We start from the raw sequence: 21209 nt of genomic DNA, 5'->3' as shown, positions 1-21209 counted from the left end.
CAGACCTTCGGGTCCATAGTTATTAGCTAGATGGCTTCTTCTCTCTTTTTGGATCTCAATACAAAGTTCTCCCCCTCTCTTGTGGAGATCTATTCGATGTAATCTTCTTTTGCGGTGTGTTTGTTGAGACCGATGAATTGTGGGTTTATGATCAAGTTTATCTATGAACAATATTTGAATCTTCTCTGTATTCTTTTATCTATGATTGGTTATCTTTGCAAGTCTCTTCGAATTATCAGTTTGGTTTGGCCTACTAGATTAATCTTTCTTGCAATGGGAGAAGTGCTTAGCTTTGGGTTCAATCTTGCAGTGTCCTTTCCCAGTGACAGTAGGGGTAGCAAGGCACATATTGTATTGTTCCCATCGAGGATAACAAAATGGGGTTTATATCATATTGCATGAGTTTATCCCTCTACATCATGTCATCTTGCTTAAATCGTTACTCTGTTCTCTTGAACTTAATACTCTAGATGCATGCTGGATAACGATGGATGTGTGGAGTAATAGTAGTAGTTGCAGGTAGGAGTCGGTCTACTTGTCTCGGACGTGATTCCTATATACATGATCATACCTAGATACTCTCATAACTATGCTCAATTCTGTCAATTGCTCAACAGTAATTTGTTCACCCACCGTAATACTTAAGATCTTGAGAGAAGCCACTAGTGAAACCTATGGCCCCCGGGTCTATTTTCCATCATATAATCTTCCAATACTTAGTTATTTCCTTTGGCATTTATTTTACGTTGCATCTTTATTTCTCTTTATCATAAAAATACCAAAAATATTATCTTGTCATATCTATCAGATCTCACTTTCGTAAGTGACCGTGAAGGGATTGACAACCCCTTTATTGCGTTGGCTGCGAGGATTTTATTTGTTTGTGTAGGTGCGAGGGACTCGTGCGTGGCCTCCTACTAGATTGATACCTTGGTTCTCAAAAACCGAGGGAAATACTTATGCTACTTTGCTGCATCACCCTTTCCTCTTCAAGGGAAAACCAACGCAGTGCTCAAGAGGTAGCAAGAAGGATTTCTGGCACCGTTGCCGGGGAGTCTACGCAAAAGTCAACATACCAAGTACCATCACAAACCCTTATCTCCCGCATTACATTATTTGCCATTTGCCTCTCGTTTTCGTCTCCCCCACTTCACCCTTGTTGTTTTATTCGCCCTCTCTCTCTCTCTCAGTCCTCCTTCTCTTTCTCTATTTGCCTCTTTTTGCCCGTTTCTTGTTTGCTTGTGTGTTGGATTGCTTGTTTGTCACGATGGCTCAAGATAATACCAAATTGTGTGATTTTACTAATACCAACAACAATGATTTTATTAGCACTCAGATTGCTCCTCTTACCGATGCTGAATCTTCTGAAATTAATGCTGCTTTGCTGAATCTTGTCATGAAAGATCCGTTTACTGGCCTTCCTAGTGAAGATGCCGCTACCCATCTAAACAACTTTGTTGATTTGTGCAAAAGAAGAAATATGTGGACAATGATATTGTTAAATTGAAGCTATTTCCTTTTTCGCTTAGAGATCGTGCTAAAGCTTGTTTCTTGTCTTTGCCTAAAAATAGTATTGTTTAGTGGAATAAGTGCAAAGATGCTTTTATCTCTAAGTATTTTCCTCCCGCTAAGATCATCTCTCTTAGACACAAATTATGAATTTTAAGCAACTTGATCATGAACACGTTGCACAAGCTTGGGAGAGGATGAAATTAATGATACGTAATTACCCTACACATGGTTTGAATTTATGGATGATTATACAAATTTTTTATGCCGGATTGAATTTTGCTTCTAGAAATCTTTTAGATTCGGCCGCGGGAGGCACTTTTATGGAAATCACTTTAGGAGAAGTTACTAAACTCCTAGATAATATTATGGTTAATTATTCTCAATGGCACACTGAAAGATCTACTAATAAGAAAGTGCATGTGATAGAAGAAATTAATGTTTTGAGTGGAAAGATGGAAGAACTTATGAAATTATTTGCTAATAAAAGTGTTTCTTCTGATCCTAATGATATTCCTTTGTCCACTTTTATTGAGAATAATAATGAATCTATGGATGTGAATTTTGTTGGTAGGAATAATTTTGGTAACAACGCGTATAGAGGAAACTTTAAGCCTAGGCCGTATCCTAGTAATTCCTCTAATAATTATGGTAATTCCTACAACAATTCTTAAGGAAATTTTAATAAGATACCCTATGATTTTAAATCTAATATTAAAGAATTTATTACTTCGCAAAAGAATGTATGCTTTGATTGAAGCAAAATTGCTTAAGATTGATGAGTTGGCTAGGAACGTTGATAGAATTTCTGTTGATGTTGATTCTTTGAAACTTAGATCTATTCCTCCTAAGCATGATACCAATGAGTCTCTCAAATCCATGAGAATTTTCATTGATGAGTGCAAAGAAAGAACCACTAGGATGCGTGCTAAGAAAGATTGCTTTATAAAAGCGTGTTCTTCTAGTTTCCATGATAATAAAGATGAAGATCTAAAAGTTATTGATGTGTCTCTTATTAAATCTTTGTTTTGCAATATGAATCTTGATAATTATGGGACTGAATATGATCCACCTTTACCTAGAAGGCATTCTAAAAATTCAGAGCCTTTAGATCTTGATGCTAAAATTGTTAAAAGTAGGATTGAAGAAGTCAAAACTTTAAATATCAATGAACCCACTATTTGGATTTCAAGGAATTTAATTATGATAATTTCTCTTTGATATATTGTATTTCCTTGTTGCAATCTGTGCTAAATTCTCCTCATGCTTATAGTCAAAATAAAGCCTTTAACCAAACATATCGTTGATGCTTTGATGCAATCTTATGAAGAAAAACTTGAGTTGGAAGTTTCTATCCCTAGAAAACTTTATGATGAGTGGGAACCTACTATTAAAATTAAAATTAAAGAACATGAGTGCTATGCTTTGTGTGATTTGGGTGCTAGTGTTTCCACGATTCCAAAGACTTTGTGTGATTTGCTAGGTTTCCGTGATTTTGATGATTGCTCTTTAAACTTGCACCTTGCGGATTCCACTATTAAGAAACCTATGAGAAGAATTAATGATGTTCTTATTGTTGAAAATACGAATTATGTGCCCGTAGATTTTATTGTTCTTGACATATATTTCAATCCTTCATGTCCTATTATTCTTGGTAGACCTTTCCTTAGAACGATTGGTGCAATTATTGATATGAAGGAAGGGAATATTAGATTACAATTTCCGTTAAGGAAAGGCATGGAACACTTCCCTAGAAAGAAAATTAAATTACCATATGAATCTATTATGAGAGCCACTTATGGATTGCCTACCAAAGATGGCAATACCTACATCTATCCTTGCTATTATGCCTAGCTAGGGGCGTTAAACGATAGCGCTTGTTGGGAGGCAACCCAATTTTATTTTTATTACTTGCTTTTTATCATGTTTAGTAATAAATAATTTATCTAGCCTCTGTTTTGGTTGTGTTTTTTGTGTTTAATTAGTGTTTGTGCCAAGTAGAACCGTTGGGAAGACTTGGGGAAAGTCTTTTTAATCTTGCTGTAAAAAACAGAAACTTTAGCGCTCACGAGGATTGCTGCCATTTTTATTTGGGAAGTGCTATTTAGTTAATTATTTTTGCAGATGATTAATAGATAAATTCCTCACGTCCAGCAATTTATTTTATAAATTTTTGGGTTCCAGAACTTGCGTTAGCTACAGATTACTACAGACTATTCTGTTTTTGACAGATTCTGTTTTTCGTCTATTGTTTGCTTATTAGATGAATCTATGGCTAGTAAAATAGTTTATAAACCATAGAGAAGTTATATTAAAGTAGGTTTAACACCAATATAAATAAAGATTGAGTTCATTACAGTACCTTGAAGTGGTGTTTTCTTTTCTTTCGCTAAGCTCACGAGATTTTCTACTTTAAGTTTTGTGTTGTGAAGTTTTCAAGTTTTGGGTAAAAGATTTGATGGATTATGGAACAAGGAGTGACAAGAGCCTAAGCTTGGGTATTCCCATGGCACCCCAATATAATCTAAGGACACCTAAAATCCAAAGCTTGGGGATGCCCCGGAAGGCATCCCCTGTTTTGTCTACTTCCATCGGTAACTTTACTTGGAGCTATATTTTTATTTACCACATGATATGTGTTTTGCTTGGAGAGTCTTGTATTATTTGAGTATTTATTTGTTAGTTTGCCACAATAATCCTTTTTTTACACACCTTTTGAGAGAGACACACATGATTTGGAAATTGTTAGAATACTCTATGTGCTTCACTTATATCTTTTGAGTTATATAGTTTTTGCTCTAATGCTTCACTTATATCTTTTAGAGCATGGTGGTGGATTTGTTTTATAGAAACTATTGTTCTCTCATGCTTCACTTAAATTATTTTGAGAGTCCTACAAAACAGCATGGTAATTTGCTTTAATTATGTTAGGCATTCAAGATTTTTTTCTTATGAGTGTGTTGAATACTATGAGAAGTTTGATACTTGATAATTGTTTTGAGATATGGAGATGGTGATATTAGAGTTGTGCTAGTTGAGTAGTTGTGAATTTGAGAAATGCTTGTGTTGAAGTTTGTGATTCCCGTAGCATGCACGTATGGTGAACCATTATGTGATGAAGTCGGAGCATGATTTATTTATTGATTGTCCTCCTTATGAGTGGCGGTCGGGGACGAGCGATGGTCTTTTCCTACCAATCTATCCCCCTAGGAGCATGCGCGTAATACTTTGCTTTGATAACTTGTACTTCCTCCGTCACGGTTTAGAAGGCGCGCTTGGAAATTCTCTGTGACCTAGGTGGTTATCTATTGGTTGTGGGATGGGCTAAAAAATAGCATTCACACTACGCATGCATATAGAAATAGTATATCTGAGTACTAATTAGCTACTAGAAATAAATGCAGTGCGCCCTAAACTTTGTCTATTATGGAAACACACACAAATTTAACTGTACCTTCTGAACTGTGACGGAGGGAGTAGATTTTTGCAATAAGTATATGAGTTCTTTATGACTAATGTTGAGTCCATGGATCATATGCACTTTCTTCCTTCCACCATTGCTAGACTCTCTAATACCGCACACCTTTCACCAGTATCATACAACCACCATACCTACCCATCATGGCATTTCCATATCCATTCCAAGATATATTTCCATGCAACTTACCACTGTTCCGTTTATTATGACACGCTCCATCATTGTCATATTGCTTTGCATGATCATGTAGTTGACATTGTATTTGTGGCAAAGCCACCATTCATAATTCTTTCATACATGTCACTCTTGATTCATTTCATATCCCGGTACACCGCCGGAGGCATTCACATAGAGTCATATTTTGTTCTAAGTATTGAGTTGTAATTGTTGAGTTGTAAGTAAATAAAAAAGTGTGATGATCTCATTTTTAGAGCATTGTCCCAAGTGAGGAAAGGATGATGGAGACTATGATTCCCCCACAAGTCGGGATGAGACTCCGCACTAAAAAAAAGAGGCCATAAAAAAAGAGAAAAGGCCCAAATAAAAAAATGAGAGAAAAAGAGAGAACGGACAATGCTACTATCCTTTTACCACACTTGTGCTTAAAAGTAGCACCATGATCTTCACGATAGAGAGTCTCCTATGTTATCACTTTCATATACTAGTGGGAATTTTTCATTATAGAACTTGGCTTGTATATTCCAATGATGGGCTTCCTCAAAATGCCCTAGGTCTTCGTGAGCAAGCGAGTTGGATGCACACCCACTTAGTTTCTTTTGTTGAGCTTTCATATACTTATAGCTCTAGTGCATCCGTTGCATGGCAATCCCTACTCACTCACATTGATATCTATTAATGGGCATCTCCATAGCCCGTTGTTACGCCTAGTTGATGTGAGACTATCTTCTCCTTTTTTTTGTCTTCTCCACAACCACCATTCTATTCCACATAAAGTGCTATGTCCATGGCTCACGCTCATGTATTGCATGAAGATTGAAAAAGTTTGAGAACACCAAAAGTATGAAACAATTGCTTGGCTTGTCATCGGGGTTGTGCATGATTTAAATACTTTTTCTGGTGAAGATAGAGCGTAGCCAGACTATACGATTTTGTAGGGATAACTTTCTTTGGCCATGTTATTTTGAAGAGACATAATTGCTTAGTAAGTATGCTTGAAGTATTATTATTTCTGTGTCAATATTGAACTTTTGTCTTGAATCTTTCGGATCTGAATATTCATACCACAATTAAGAGAATTACACTGAAATTATGCCAAGTAGCATTCCACATCAAAAAATTCTGTTTTTATCATTTCCCTAATCGACGACGAGAAGGAATTAAGCTTGTGGATGCTTGATACGTCTCCAACGTATCTATAATTTTTTATTGTTCCATGCTATATTATATCCTGTTTTGGACATTATTGGGCTTTATTATACACTTTTATATTATCTTTGGGACTAACCTATTAACCGGAGGCCCAGCCCAAAATTGCTATTTTTGCATATTTTAGAGTTTCGCAGAAAAAGAATATGAAACGGAGTCCAAACAAAATGAAACCTTGGGGAACGTGATTTTTGGAACGAATGTGATCCAGAGGACTTGGACCCTATGTCAAGACATCAACCAGGAAGGCATGAGGTAAGAGCGTGCCTACCCCCCAGGCACGCCCTCCACTCTCGTGGGGCCCACATTGCTCCACCGACATACTTCTTCCTCCTATGTATACCTACGTACCCCCAAACTACCAGATACGGAGCCAAAACCCTAATTCCACCGCCGTAACTTTCTGTATCCACGAGATCCCATCTTGGGGCCTTTTTCGGAGCTCCGCCGGAGGGGGTATCGATCACAGAGGGCTTCTATATCAACACCATAGCCTCTCTGATGAAGTGTGAGTAGTTTACTTCAGACCTTCGGGTCCATAGTTATTAGCTAGATGGCTTCTTCTCTCTTTTTGGATCTCAATATAAAGTTCTCCCCCTCTCTTGTGGAGATCTATTCGATGTAATCTTCTTTTGCGGTGTGTTTATTGAGACCGATGAATTGTGGGTTTATGATCAAGTTTATCTAGGAACAATATTTGAATCTTCTCTGAATTATTTTATGTATGATTGGTTATCTTCTCAAGTCTCTTCGAATTATCAGTTTGGTTTGGCCTACTAGATTGATCTTTCTTGCAATGGGAGAAGTGCTTAGCTTTGGGTTCAAACTTGCGGTGTCCTTTCCCAGTGACAGTAGGGGCAGCAAGGCACGTATTGTATTGTTGCCATCGAGGATAACAAGATGGGGTTTATATCATATTGCATGAGTTTATCCCTCTACATCATGTCATCTTGCTTAAAGCGTTACTCTGTTCTCTTGAACTTAATACTCTAGATGCATGCTGGATAGCGGTCGATGTGTGGAGTAATAGTACTAGGTGCAGGCAGGAGTTGGTCTTCTTTTCTCGGACGTGATGCCTATATACATGATCATACCTAGATATTCTCATAACTATGCTCAATTTTGTCAATTGCTCAACAGTAATTTGTTCACCCACCATAATACTTATGCTCTTGAGAGAAGCCACTAGTGAAACCTATGGCCCCCGGGTCTATTTTCCATCATATTAATCTTCCAATACTTAGTTATTTCCTTTGTCATTTATTTTACTTTGCATCTTTATTTATCTTTATCATAAAAATACCAAAAATATTATCTTATCATATCTATCAGATCTCACTTTCGTAAGTGACCGTGAAGGGATTGACAACCCCTTTATTGCGTTGGTTGCGAGGATTTTATTTGTTTGTGTAGGTGCGAGGGACTCGTGCATGGCCTCCTACTGGATTGATACCTTTGTTCTCAAAAACTAAGGGTAATACTTACCCTACTTTGCTGCATCACCCTTTCCTCTTCAAGGGAAAACCAACGCAGTGCTCAAGAGGTAGCAAAGATACGAAGACCGAAGGCTGCACCCGTGTCCGGATGGGACTCTCCTTGGCATGGAAGACAATCCTGGTGATCAAATATGTAGATTCCTTTCTTTGTAACCGAGCTTGTGTAACCCTAGATCCCCCTGGTGTCTATATAAACTGAAGGACTTAATCCAGAGAGGCATGTACATTATCATAACCATACGAGCTAGGCCTTTAGGGTTTAGTCATTACGATCTCGTGGTAGATCAACTCTTGTATTACCCATATTCATCAAGATCAATCAAGCAGGACATAGGGTATTACCTCCATAGAGAGGGCCCGAACCTGGGTAAAACATTGTGTCCCCTGTCTCCTGTTACCATCAACCTTAGACGCACAGTTCGGGACCCCCTACCCTAGATCCGCCGGTTTTGACACCGACAGCGCCTGCTCCGCGGCTGTCATGCACTCGAGTTCCTTCGTCTTCAGGCAATGAATTGGCCAAGTACCTTGCACATCACCTCCAAGACTCTCCGGACTATTTATGTGTGTTGCTGGTGCTGCAACAAGAGATCACAAAAGGTGGACCACAATATGGTCATCCAGGACACACCTTCACTTGAGAGATTACTTGTAGTTGATCAACAAGGTCCAACAAGAATCAATGTCATTTTTGTGCCGAAATTGAAAGTGGTGGGATACTCGTCTGTCAAATACTACAACTTTCAGGTACAACAGTCGCCTTATACCTCTCCTTCTTGATATCAACGTTATTTCTAGTTTTGAAGATGTATGTTCGTCTGTCATCCAGGAAAGCTTCACCCAGACTCTGGGCATAGTGAAGGTCTTGGCACTAGAATCTGTTGGCCCTAACCTGGACCAAGTTGTCAGTTGCCTGAGATGCTTTCCGTGTTTGAAGAAGCTGTATATCGAGGTGATGTTCCTTTCCTATTAAATGTTAACCATAAGGGAGTTCAATTTTTTGCACCTTTTCCCAAGTTTACAATGACAATGTACTACAATTTCTGAAGGAATTTTGGAGGATTTTAGGACATACACCCCCACCCCATATTGGTTGCTTCATTCATATGGTTACAATCATGCATAAGCATTTCTCCTTTGGATTCATCTATACTAGTTTTCTTAGTGAATTTTTCATCCAATCCAACCTCTTGTGAAGAAGGCTACATGTTTCTAGATTGTAATCAAATGCCCATGTTAATCATGCCAGATCTAAGATGGCACGTTGGTGCATTTTACAAATCTTGCAAACCAAATGGGCATGCTGTAGTGTTCAAAACTGCATTTAGGCACTAACATGTTCTCTTCTTTTGCAAATAATAATAGGCCTGGAGGTGGATACTGTTTATATGACAATCACATCGAATGCCAGGATCTGCATCTCTCAAATATTACTTTGAACTCCTACCGAGGGACCTTACTGGAGATTACACTCGCCAGGTTCTTTCTTGCCAGAGCAAAGGTGCTGGGGTACTGAGGTTGAACACGCATTTAATTAGGAAAGATCAATGGTATGATTATCAGAGTCGGCGGGTACTGCAGAGTGGAAGTGCCTCCAAAAATGCCAAACTTCGTATTGGAAGAGCATATGGCAAAGCAATTGGAAGTCATTGTGTCAAACCCATACATGACTTGTCAGTGACTGATCCCTTTTCATAAATCACGCAGCTTGCAATGTTTGAATTTGGGCGTTTTAATCTTTGAATTTGAACCTTGCAATATTTATGCTATTTGTTATATTGAACCGTTTCTATTCTCTTGTCTCAACGCAAACAGTTCATCTGAGTGAACAACATGTCGTATATCGCACACACCTTGATCTGGCTGACCGTTTCTTTTGTGTTGCCTAATCACAAACAGTTCATCCGAGTGAACTGTATCATGTACATCGCACACACCTTGATTTGGCTGACCGTTTCTTTTGTGTTGCCTAATCACAAACAGTTCATCCGAGTGAACCATACGTATGGTGTACATCACGCACACCTTCATCTAGCCGCCCGTTTCTTTTTTTCCTCCTCATCGAAAAGGGTTAATTGAACTAAATAGTATGCCCTGAATCCACACGCAACTAAAATTTGAACCATGTTTGATGCATCCTCCATCGCAAATGTTTTGCACCTTTTTGACGGGATTTTTACACCACCGTTTGCGATTATTGCATCGCACAAAATTTCGTCGAAGGTTCTCTGATCGTAGTGTCGCGTTAGCAGCATCCTGCGGTAGTGCATAGTCAAAGGAATATGTATAAGTCATGAAGAAAGCAATAGCAATAAAACTTATGGATCATTATGCTAAGCTAACGGATGGGTCTTGTCCATCACATCATTCTCCTAATGATGTGTTCCCGTTCATCAAATGACAACTCATGTCTATGGTTAGGAAACATAACCATCTTTGATTAACGAGCTAGTCTAGTAGAGGCTTACTAGGGACACTGTGTTTTGTCTATGTATTCACACATGTATCAACTTTTCAGTTAATACAATTCTAGCATGGATAATAAACATTTTCATGATATATGGAAATATAAATAACAACCTTATTATTGCCTCTAGGCATATTTCCTTCAGTCTCCCACTTGCACTAGAGTCAATAATCTAGTTCACATCGCCATGTGATTTAACACCAATGCTTCACATATTTATGTGATTAACACCCATAGTTCACATCGCCATGTGACCAACACCCAAAGGGTTTACTAGAGTCAATAATCTAGTTCACGTCGCTATGTGATTAACACCCAAAGTGTATTATGGTGTGATCATGTTTTTCTTGTGAGAGAAGTTTAGTCAACGGGTCTACTACATTCTGATCCGTATGTATTTTGCAAATTTCTATGTGTACAATGCTCTGCATGGAGCTACTCTGGCTAATTGCTCCCACTTTCAATATGTATCTAGATCAAGACTTAGAGTCATCCAGATCGGTGTCAAAGCTTGCATCGACGTAACTCTTTACAACGAACTCTTTATCACCTCCATGACTGAGAAATATTTCCTTAGTCCTCTAAGGATAATTTTGACTGTTGTCCGATGATCTACGCCTGGATCACTATTCTACCCCCTTGCCAAACTCATGGCAAGGTACACAGTAGGTCTGGTACACAACATGGCATACTTTATAGAACCTATGGATGAGGCATAGGGAATGACTTTCATTCTCTCCCTATCTTATGATGTGGTCGGGTTTTTTTGAGTCTTTACTCAACTTCACACCTCTTACAATACATGCAAGAAGTCCTTTGACTGATCCATTTTGAACTTCTTCAAAATCTTGTCAAAGTATGTACTCATTGAAAGTCTTATCAAGCGTCTTGATCTATCTCTATAGATCTTGATGCCCAATATGTAAGCAGCTTCACCGAGGTCTTTCATTGAAAAACTCTTATTCAAGTATCCTTTTTATGCTATCCAAAAATTCTATATCATTTCCAATCAACAATATGTCATCCACATATAATATCAGAAATGCTGCAGAGCTCCCACTCACTTTCTTGTAAATACAGGCTTCAACGTAAGTCTGTATAAAACCATATGCTTTGATAATCTTATCAAAGCATATATTCCAACTCTGACATGCTTGCACCAGTCCATAGATGGATTGCTGGAGTTTCCACACTTTGTTAGCACCTTTAGGATTGACAAAACCTTTTGGTTGCATCATATACAACTCTTCTTTAAGAAGTCCATTAAGGAATGCAGTTTTGACATCCATTTGCCAGATTTCATAAAATGTGGCAATTGCTAACATGATTTGGACAAACTTAAGCATCGCTACGAGTGGGAAAATCTCATCGTAGTCAACACCTTGAACTTTTCAAGAACCTTTTGTGACAATTCGAGCTTTGTAGATAGTAACACTACCATCAGTGTATGTCTTCCTCTTGAAGATCCATCTAGTTTCAATGGCTTGCCAATCATCGGGCAAGTCAACCAAAGTCCATACTTTGTTCTCATACATGGATCCCATCTCAGATTTCATGGCCTCAAGCCATTTTGCGGAATCTGGGCTCATCATCGCTTCCTCATAGTTCGTAGGTTCGTCATGGTCTAGTAACATGACTTCCCGAACAGGATTACCGTACCACTCTGGTGTGGAACATACTCTTGTTGACCTACGAGGTCCGGTAGTGTAACTTGATCTGAAGTTTCACGATCATCATCATTAGCTTCCTCACTAGTTGGTGTAGGCATCACAGGAACGGTTTTTTGTGATGAGCTACTTTTCAATTTGAGAGAAGGTACAATTACCTCATCAAGTTCTACTTTCCTCCCACTCACTTCTTTTGAGAGAAACTCCTTCTCTAGAATGGATCCATTCTTAGCAACTAAGATCTTGCCTTCGGATCTATGGTAGAAGGTGTGCCGAACAGTTTCTTTTTGGGTATCATATGAAGACGCACTTCTTCGATTTGGGTTCGAGTTTTATCAGGCTGAAACTTTTTGACATAAGCATCACAACCCCAAACTTTAAGAAACGACAACTTAGGTTTCTTGCCAAACCATAGTTCATACGGTGTCATCTCAATGGATTTACATGGTGCCCTATTTAACATGAATGCAGCTGTCTCTAATGCATAACCCCAAAACGATAGTGGTAAATCGGTAAGAGATATCATAGATCGCACCATATCTAATGAAGTACGGTTATCACGTTCGGACACACCATTACGTTGTGGTGTTCCAGGTGGCGTGAATTGTGGAACTATTCCACATTGTTTTAAATGAAGGCCAAACTTGTAACTCAAATATTCACCTCCACGATCAGATCGTAGAAACTTTATTTTCTTGTTATGATGATTTTCCACTTCACTCTGAAATTCTTTGAACTTTTCAAATGTTTTAGAGTTGTGTTTCATTAAGTAGATATAACCATATCTGCTCAAATCATCTGTGAAAGTTAGAAAATAACGATACCTGCCGCGAGCCTCAACACTCATCGGACCACATACATCGGTATGTGTTATTTCCAATAAGTCAGTGGCTTGCTCCATTGTTTCGGAGAATAGAGTCTTAGTCATATTTCCCATGAGGCATGGTTCGCAAGCATCAAATGATTCATAATCAAGTGATTCCAAAAGCCCATCTGCATGGAGTTTCTTCATGCGCTTTACACCAATATGACCTAAACAGCAGTGCAACAAATATGTTGCACTATCATTATCAACTTTGCATCTTTTGGCATCAATATTATGAATATGTGTATCACTACGATCGAGATTCAATAAACCATTTACATTGGGTGTATGACCATAGAAGGTTTTATTCATATAAATAGAACAACAATTACTCTTTGACTTAAATGAATAACTGTATTGCAATATACATGATCTAATCGTATTCATGCTCAACGCAAACACCAAATAACATTTATTTCAGGTTCAACACTAATCCCAAAGGTAGAGGGAGTGTGCAATGGTGATCATATCAACCTTGAAATCACTTCCAACACACATCGTCACTTCGCTCTTAAATAGTATCTGTTCATTCTGCAACTCCTGTTTTGAGTTACTAATCTTAGCAACTAAACTGGTATCAAATACCTAGGGGCTACTATGAACACTAGTAATGCACACATCAATAACCTGTATATCAAATATACCTTTGTTCACTTTGCCATCCACTACTGCAGGATGTTGCTAATGCGACACTACGATCGGATACCCTTCGACGAAACTATGTGCGATGCAATTATCACAAATAGTGGTGTAAAAAACGTCAAAAAAGGTGCAAAATGTTTGTGATGATGGATGCATCAAACACGGTTTGGATTTTAGTTTCATGTGCGATGCAGGGCATATAGTTCAGTTCAATTAACTATTTTGGATGAGGAGGAACAAAAGAAACGGGCAGCCAGATGAAGGTGTGTGCGATATATAGCATACAGTTCACTCGGATGAACTATTTGTGATTAGGCAACACAAAAGAAACGGTTAGATAGATCAAGGTGTGTGCGATATACAGCATGCGGTTCACTCGGATGAACTGTTTGTGTTGAGACCAGAGAACAGAAACGGTTCAATATATCAAGATGTGTGTGATACGCGACAAACAGGTGTGTAATCAGAAATGTGTGCGAAGACCGATAATGACACACATGATTGCTTCTAATAAGACGTATGTTATATGCTCTGTCTACACAACATCTATTGGCCATTGGGGGACGGGCGGTCATCCAGATATGTGATATGCTCTGTCTACACAACATCTCTTAATTTAACCTCGAGGTCCTTATTTTTTATTTTTTTTATTTTTTAACACATGTTAAAGAAGGTCTACCACATTACTTTTTTGACAATGTGCGATACGTGGCATACATTTGATCCATCCGACTTGTTTGTGATGGAATAAGCCGTGTGTGTTGTGGGCAAATGCTTGCTAGTATTCAACCGTTTGCGATTGATGAATTCATCACCGACGGGTTCCCTAGTGTGGTCCGTGTTCATCTGATCATCATCTACTTCTTGTGCTAGCTCGATGTTCCTTCTATGCTAAGTTTTCATTAATTGATGGCATTTTATGAACACGCCATTGTTTCCTGCCCTTTTCTCACCTGTTTCCCGCCACCCAGCGATATTGCACATAAACTTAGGCGACGCACGATGCACGGAGGCGACAAGCGCAACCCATAGCACATCCACCTTTTCCAAGCATGCCAACCCACCAAAGTGTTGCCTCTGCCATCAACCTCATCGACGAGGAAAACGAGCAGGTGCCACGGCCTGTCGAGGCCGAGGCGCTCCTCGACAATGTGATGGAAGACGCCATGATGCACGTGATCGCCAGGGTTGAGCAGACCTTTGGAGCATGGCGCTTGAGCATCACAGATCAAGATAGGCATGTCAGCACCGACAGGCTGCAACTCGTCACACAACATGATCGATGGCGTGCCACAGAGCAAGCTAGGCGCGTCCGCGCCAATAGGCTGGGGCTCGCAGCACGGCGAGACCGTTGGAGCATCGCAGAGCGAGAGGTGCGGCGCGCCGCACAGCAAGAGCGGATCCATCGGTGCTTGCCTGTTGTCGACACGGTGTCACAGCTGGGTACACGTCCCGTCAGTACCCCCATTCCTCGCCAGGAGTGGGCAGAGGCCCTCAGCGCCGTACTTGCACTAGAGGTCGGCCACGTCGTACTTGCACTGGATGCCCGCCGCGTTGTTCGCATGGGTGGCGTCGTTCGCCTTGTACGCCGCCCACTAGATGCCAACGCGCTGGTCCGTAGGCTCAACCGCCTCCTTGGCCTAGGTGTCCACCTGGGTGCAGTAAAGGAACATGGCCATCGCATCCTCGAGCTGGTGATCTTCGATGAAATAGCCAACTTGGAGCTCGAGATTGCGCTCCAGATGTACCGTGAGCGTGTCGATCGCTTGGACGAATGCCTGCATGAGTTTAGGCAGAGCTAAGAGCTACCCTAGGCAAGGGTTGCTGGTCATGGTCTCATGGACGCGTTTTATTTTGTTGAGTCATTTCAATGTGGATAGCTATGTATTCACAGGAATCATAGTATTGCTTTGTTTATTCCTCTGTTTCAATGTGTGTACTCTAGCTGTTTTCCATTCTTATATGTTCCGTTTCAATGTGTGTGTATACGCTTTCCATTCTGTATATGTGGATGATAACAGCTAGATTCAAATTAGTATACAAAAACAGATAGAAAATGGAATTCATAATATATATATCAATTGTTCATTAGTTCATCACAGAATATATATATATATATAATATCATCACATATACATGATGATACTTAACTACTAGGTACAATGCATAAAATTGAAAACAAACAATACTAAAACTAATAATCCCTCCTGGGGCCAGTATTCTGGCAGCCCCACGCCGGCAGCTCCCTGGTGTGTGTCATCTTCCAAGTGCAGAGGCACTACTCCGCCTCCTCCGCCTCACAGCTTGACCTACCGATCTGCCTCTTGCTGGCGGACGCGCGCGAACAATCTTGCCATTTTGTTGGGCGCCCACCAGAGCTCCTCGTCGGTGGCACACTGGAGCTTATCGGCCCACCTCCACACAGCGACGAGGCGCCCATCGCTAATGAACTTCCTCGCGAAGTACCCATCTTCATACACCTCCTTAGAACAACGACGCGCCCGCCCCCAAAGCTCCGTCGCCTCCTTTTTCCAGGCGGCATCACGGGCTTCACAGGCCGCCTGGTACCTGCCTTCCTCCTCCGCCATCTCCTTCTGGAACACCACTTGCCTGGCTTTCTCAGCCGGCGGCAGTGACTTCCACAGGCAAAGATTGTACTGGCCCCAAAACCAATCCAGAGTTGGGGGGTCCAACGCAACCTCGTCCGGCGGCGCGTAGGGGTCCTCGTCGCTGCTATTCGAGTGAGCGACCTCGGGGGGCGACCACTCCTCGTCGGCGCGTGGGCAGACAAGCGGCGCCACGGCAAAGATTTGAGAGAGAGAGAGAGGGAGGGCGACCAAGGGGAGGATGTAGATGAGAATGCAGGCGGGACGACGTGAGCAAGGTAGTATTTATTGGCGGCCGAAATCTCGATTGACGGGGACAATACACACGCCGGTCGCCGGAATTTACGAGTGCTGTAGTTTGAATTACACAAGATTCCCGCATCAAAATCCGTGTGTGAACATAATAGCCAAAATCCGTGTGTGAACATAATAGCTGACTGTTTCCAACGTAGAACCGTGTGTGATTAATTATCCTCGCCACTCACCTACCAAACTTCGAGCCATGAGATAGTGTCTTACCAGATCTTTACATTTTCATTTTTGAACACCAGATATTTACATCGTCTGATGAATTTTTAACTCGCACACAAGTACACAAAAATATGATTTTCAAACCGTTGTGGTTAGGCGTTGCATGTAGATGTAGTTCAAATTTGAATTACATTCATTAAAAGGCTAGAAAATCACTTAAATGTATTTAAAAGGTAAAATGACCCATGAAATTTTCCAAATTTTCACATGACAGTTGTATTAGTGCACATTAAATGTAGAAAAAATTGAAGGCCGTAAGAGGAAGCTATCTCCCGTTCGTCATCAAACATGCATTGTTCCCACTTGGAACAGCGAACCTTCTAGTGAGTTGCTCCGGTTTGTGAGGGGTGTGTGTCCAAACTTTAGTCAAATAGAACAATTTATTTACCACACGATCTTGGTGGCATGACATTAAATCAAGCAAGGTTTCATGTTTTTCTGATCATTTTTTAATTTTCTGGAATTAAAATGCGATGGCACTCCATGCATGTGCCCATGCCATGAGACCAATATGTTTGAAAATTCCTTCTAATTTACTGCACATGGAATTAACTTGCACACAAGTACATGAATATGATTTTTTAATCCGTTTTGGTTATGCGTTGCATGTAGATGTAGTTCAAATTTGAATTACAGTCATTAAATGGCTAGAAAATCACTTAAATGTCTTTAAAAGGTCAAATGAACACTAGAATTTTCCAAAATTTCACATTATAGTTGTAGTAGTGCACGTTAGACGTAGAAAAATTGAAAGCCGTAAGAGGAAGCTATCTCCCGTTCGTCATCAAACATGCATTGTTCCCTCTCGGAACCACAAGCCTTCTAGTGAGTTGCTCTGGTTTGTGAGGGTGTGTGTCCAAACTTTCATCGAACATGCCAATTTTTTTACCACATCATCTTGGTGGCATGACATTACATCAAGCAAGGTTTCATGTGTTTCGGATTTTTTTTTAATTTTTTGGAATTAAAATGTCATGTCACTCCATGCATACATATGCATGTGTCCATGTGGTGAGACAAATATGTTTGAACATTTCTTCTAATTTACTGCACATGGAATTAACTCACACACGAGTATACAAATATGATTTGTCAAACATTTTGGTTAGCCGTTGCATGTAGATGTAGTTCAAATTCGAATTGCGGTCATTAAATGGCTAGAAAATCACTTAAATGTCTTTAAAAGGTCAAATGACCCCTAGAATTTTCCATAATTTCACATTACAGTTGTGGTAGTGCACGTTAGATGTAGAAAAAAAAATTGAAGGCCGTAAGAGGAAGCTATCTCCCGTTCGTCATCAAACATGCATTGTTCCCTTTTGAAACCATGAGCCTTCTAGCGAGTTGCTCCGGTTTGTGAGGGGTGTGTGTCCAAACTTTTGTCAAACATGCCAATTTTTTACCACATCATCTTGGTGGCATGACATTACATCAAGCAAGGTTTCATGTGTTTCTGATATTTTTTTAATTTTTTGGAATTAAAATGCCATGTCACTCCATGCATACATATGCATGTGTGTCCATGTCGTGAGACAAATATGTTTGAAAATTCCATCTAATTTACTGCATATGGCATTAACTCGCACACAAGTACACAAATATGATTTTTCAAACCGTTATGGTTAGCCGTTGCATGTAGATGTAGTTCAAATTTGAATTACGGTCATTAAATGGCTAGAAATCACTTAAGTGTCTTTAAAGGGTGAAATGACCCCTAGAATTTTCCAAAATTTCACATTGCAGTTGTAGTAGTGCATGTTAGACGTAGAAAAGAATTGAAGGCCGTAAGAGGAAGCTATCTCTCGTTCGTCATCAGACATGCATTGTTCCCTTTTGAAACCACGAGCCTTCTAGCGAGTTGCTCCGGTTTGTGAGGGGTGTGTGTCCAAACATTCGTCAAACATGCCAATTTTTTTTCCACGTCATCTTGGTGGCATGAAATTACATCAAGCAAGGTTTCATGTGTTTCTGATATGTTTAAATTTTTTGGAATTAAAATGACATGTCACTCAGTGCATACATATGCATGTGTGTCCATGTCGTGAGACAAATATATTTGAAAATTTCTTCTAATTTAATGCACCTGGAATTAACTCGCACACAAGTACACAAATATGATTTTTCAAACCATTATGGTTAGCCATTGCATGTAGATGTAGTTCAAATTTGAATTACTGTCATTAAATGGCTAGAAAATCACTTAAATGTCTTTAAAAGGTCAAATGGCCCCTAGAATTTTCCAAAATTTCACATTACAGTTGTATAGTGCATGTTAGAGGTAGAAAAAAAATTGAAGGCCGTAAGAGGAAGCTATCTCCCGTTCGTCATCAAACATGCATTGTTCCCTTTGGGAACCACGAGCCTTCTAGTGAGTTGCTCCGGTTTGTGAGGGGTGTGTGTCCAAACTTTCATCAAACATGCCAATTTTTTACCACATCATCTTGGTGACATGACATTACATCAAGCAAGGTTTCATGTGTTTCTGATATTTTTTTCATTTTTTGGAATTAAAATGCCATGTCACTCCATGCATACATAGGCATGTGTGTCCATGTCGTGAGACAAATATGTATGAAAATTCCTTCTAATTTACTGCACATGGAATTAACTCGCAAACAAGTACACAAATATGATTTTTCAAACCTTTATGGTTAGCCGTTGCATGTAGATGGAGTTCAAATTTGAATTACGGTCATTAAATGGCTAGAAAATCACTTAAATGTCTTTAAAAGGTCAAATGACCGCTAGAATTTTCCAAAATTTCACATTACAGTTGTAGTAGTGCATGTTATACATAGAAAAAAATGAAGGCCGTAAGAGGAAGCTATCTCCCGTTCGTCATTAAACATGCATTGTTCCCTCTCGGAACCACGAGCCTTCTAGTGAATTGCTCCGATTTGTGAGGGGTGTGTGTCCAAACTTTCATCAAACATGCCAATTTTTTACCACATCATCTTGGTGACATGACATTACATCAAGCAAGGTTTCATGTGTTTCTGATATTTTTTTCATTTTTTGGAATTAAAATGCCATGTCACTCCATGCATACATAGGCATGTGTGTCCATGTCGTGAGACAAATATGTTTGAAAATTCCTTCTAATTTACTGCACATGGAATTAACTCACACACAAGTACACAAATATGATTTTTCAAACCGTTATGGTTATCCGTTGCATGTAGATGTAGTTCAAATTTGAATTACGGTCATTAAATGGCTAGAAAATCACTTAAATGTCTTTTAAAGGTCAAATGACCCCTAGAATTTTCCAAAATTTCACATTACAGTTATAGTAGTGCACGTTATACATAGAAAAAAATGAAGGCCGTAAGAGGAAGCTATGTCCCGTTCGTCATCAAACATGCATTGTTCCCTCTCGGAACCACGAGCCGTCTAGTGAGTTGCTCCGATATGTGAGGGGTGTGTGTCCAAACTTTCATCAAACATGCCAATTTTTTTACCACATCATCTTGGTGGCATGATAGTACATCAAGCAAGGTTTCATGTGTTTCTGATTTTTTTTTATTTTTTGGAATTAAAATGGCATGTCACTCCATGCATACATATGCATGTGTCCATGTCGTGAGACAAATATGTTTGAACATTCCTTCTAATTTACTGCACATGAAATTAGCTCACACACGATTACACAAATATGATTTTTCAAACTGTTACGGTTAGCGGTTGCATGTAGATGTAGTTCAAATTTGAATTACGGTCACTAAATGGCTAGAAATCACTTAAGTGTCTTTAAAGGGTGAAATAACCCCTAGAATTTTCCAAAATTTCACATTACAGTTGTAGTAGTGCATGTTAGACGTAGAAAATAATTGAAGGCCGTAAGAGGAAGCTATCTCTCGTTCGTCATCAGACATGCATTGTTCCCTTTTGAAACCACGAGCCTTCTAGCGAGTTGCTCCAGTTTGTGAGGGGTGTGTGTCCAAACTTTCATCAAACATGCCAATTTTTTACCACATCATCTTGGTGGCATGACATTACATCAAGCAAGGTTTCATGTGTTTCTGATATATTTTTTATTTTTTGGAATTAAAATGGCATGTCACTCTATGCATACATATGCATGTGTCCATGTCGTGAGACAAATATGTTTGAAAATTCCTTCTAATTTACTGCACATGGAATTAACTCGCAAACAAGTACACAAATATGATTTTTCAAACCGTTATGGTTAGCCGTTGCATGTAGATGTAGTTCAAATTTGAATTACGGTCATTAAATGGCTAGAAAATTACTTAAATGTCTTTAAAAGGTCAAATGACCCCTAGAATTTTCCAAAATTTCACATTACACTTGTAGTAGTGCACGTTAGATGTAGAAAAAAATTGAAGGCCGTAATAGGAAGCTATCTCCTGTTCGTCATCAAACATGCACTATTCCCTCTCGGAACCATGAGCCTTCTAGTGAGTTGCTCCGATTTGTGAGCGGTGTGTGTCGAAACTTTCGTTAAACATGCCAATTTTTTACCACATCATCTTGGTGGCATGACATTACATCAAGCAAGGTTTCGTGTGTTTCTAATATTTTTTTAATTTTTTGGAATT

This window comes from Triticum aestivum, chromosome 4A (assembly GCF_018294505.1).
Source record: "Triticum aestivum cultivar Chinese Spring chromosome 4A, IWGSC CS RefSeq v2.1, whole genome shotgun sequence".
In the NCBI taxonomy this organism is placed as follows: Eukaryota; Viridiplantae; Streptophyta; class Magnoliopsida; order Poales; family Poaceae; genus Triticum; species Triticum aestivum.
Note: the sequence above shows the minus strand (reverse complement) of the source record.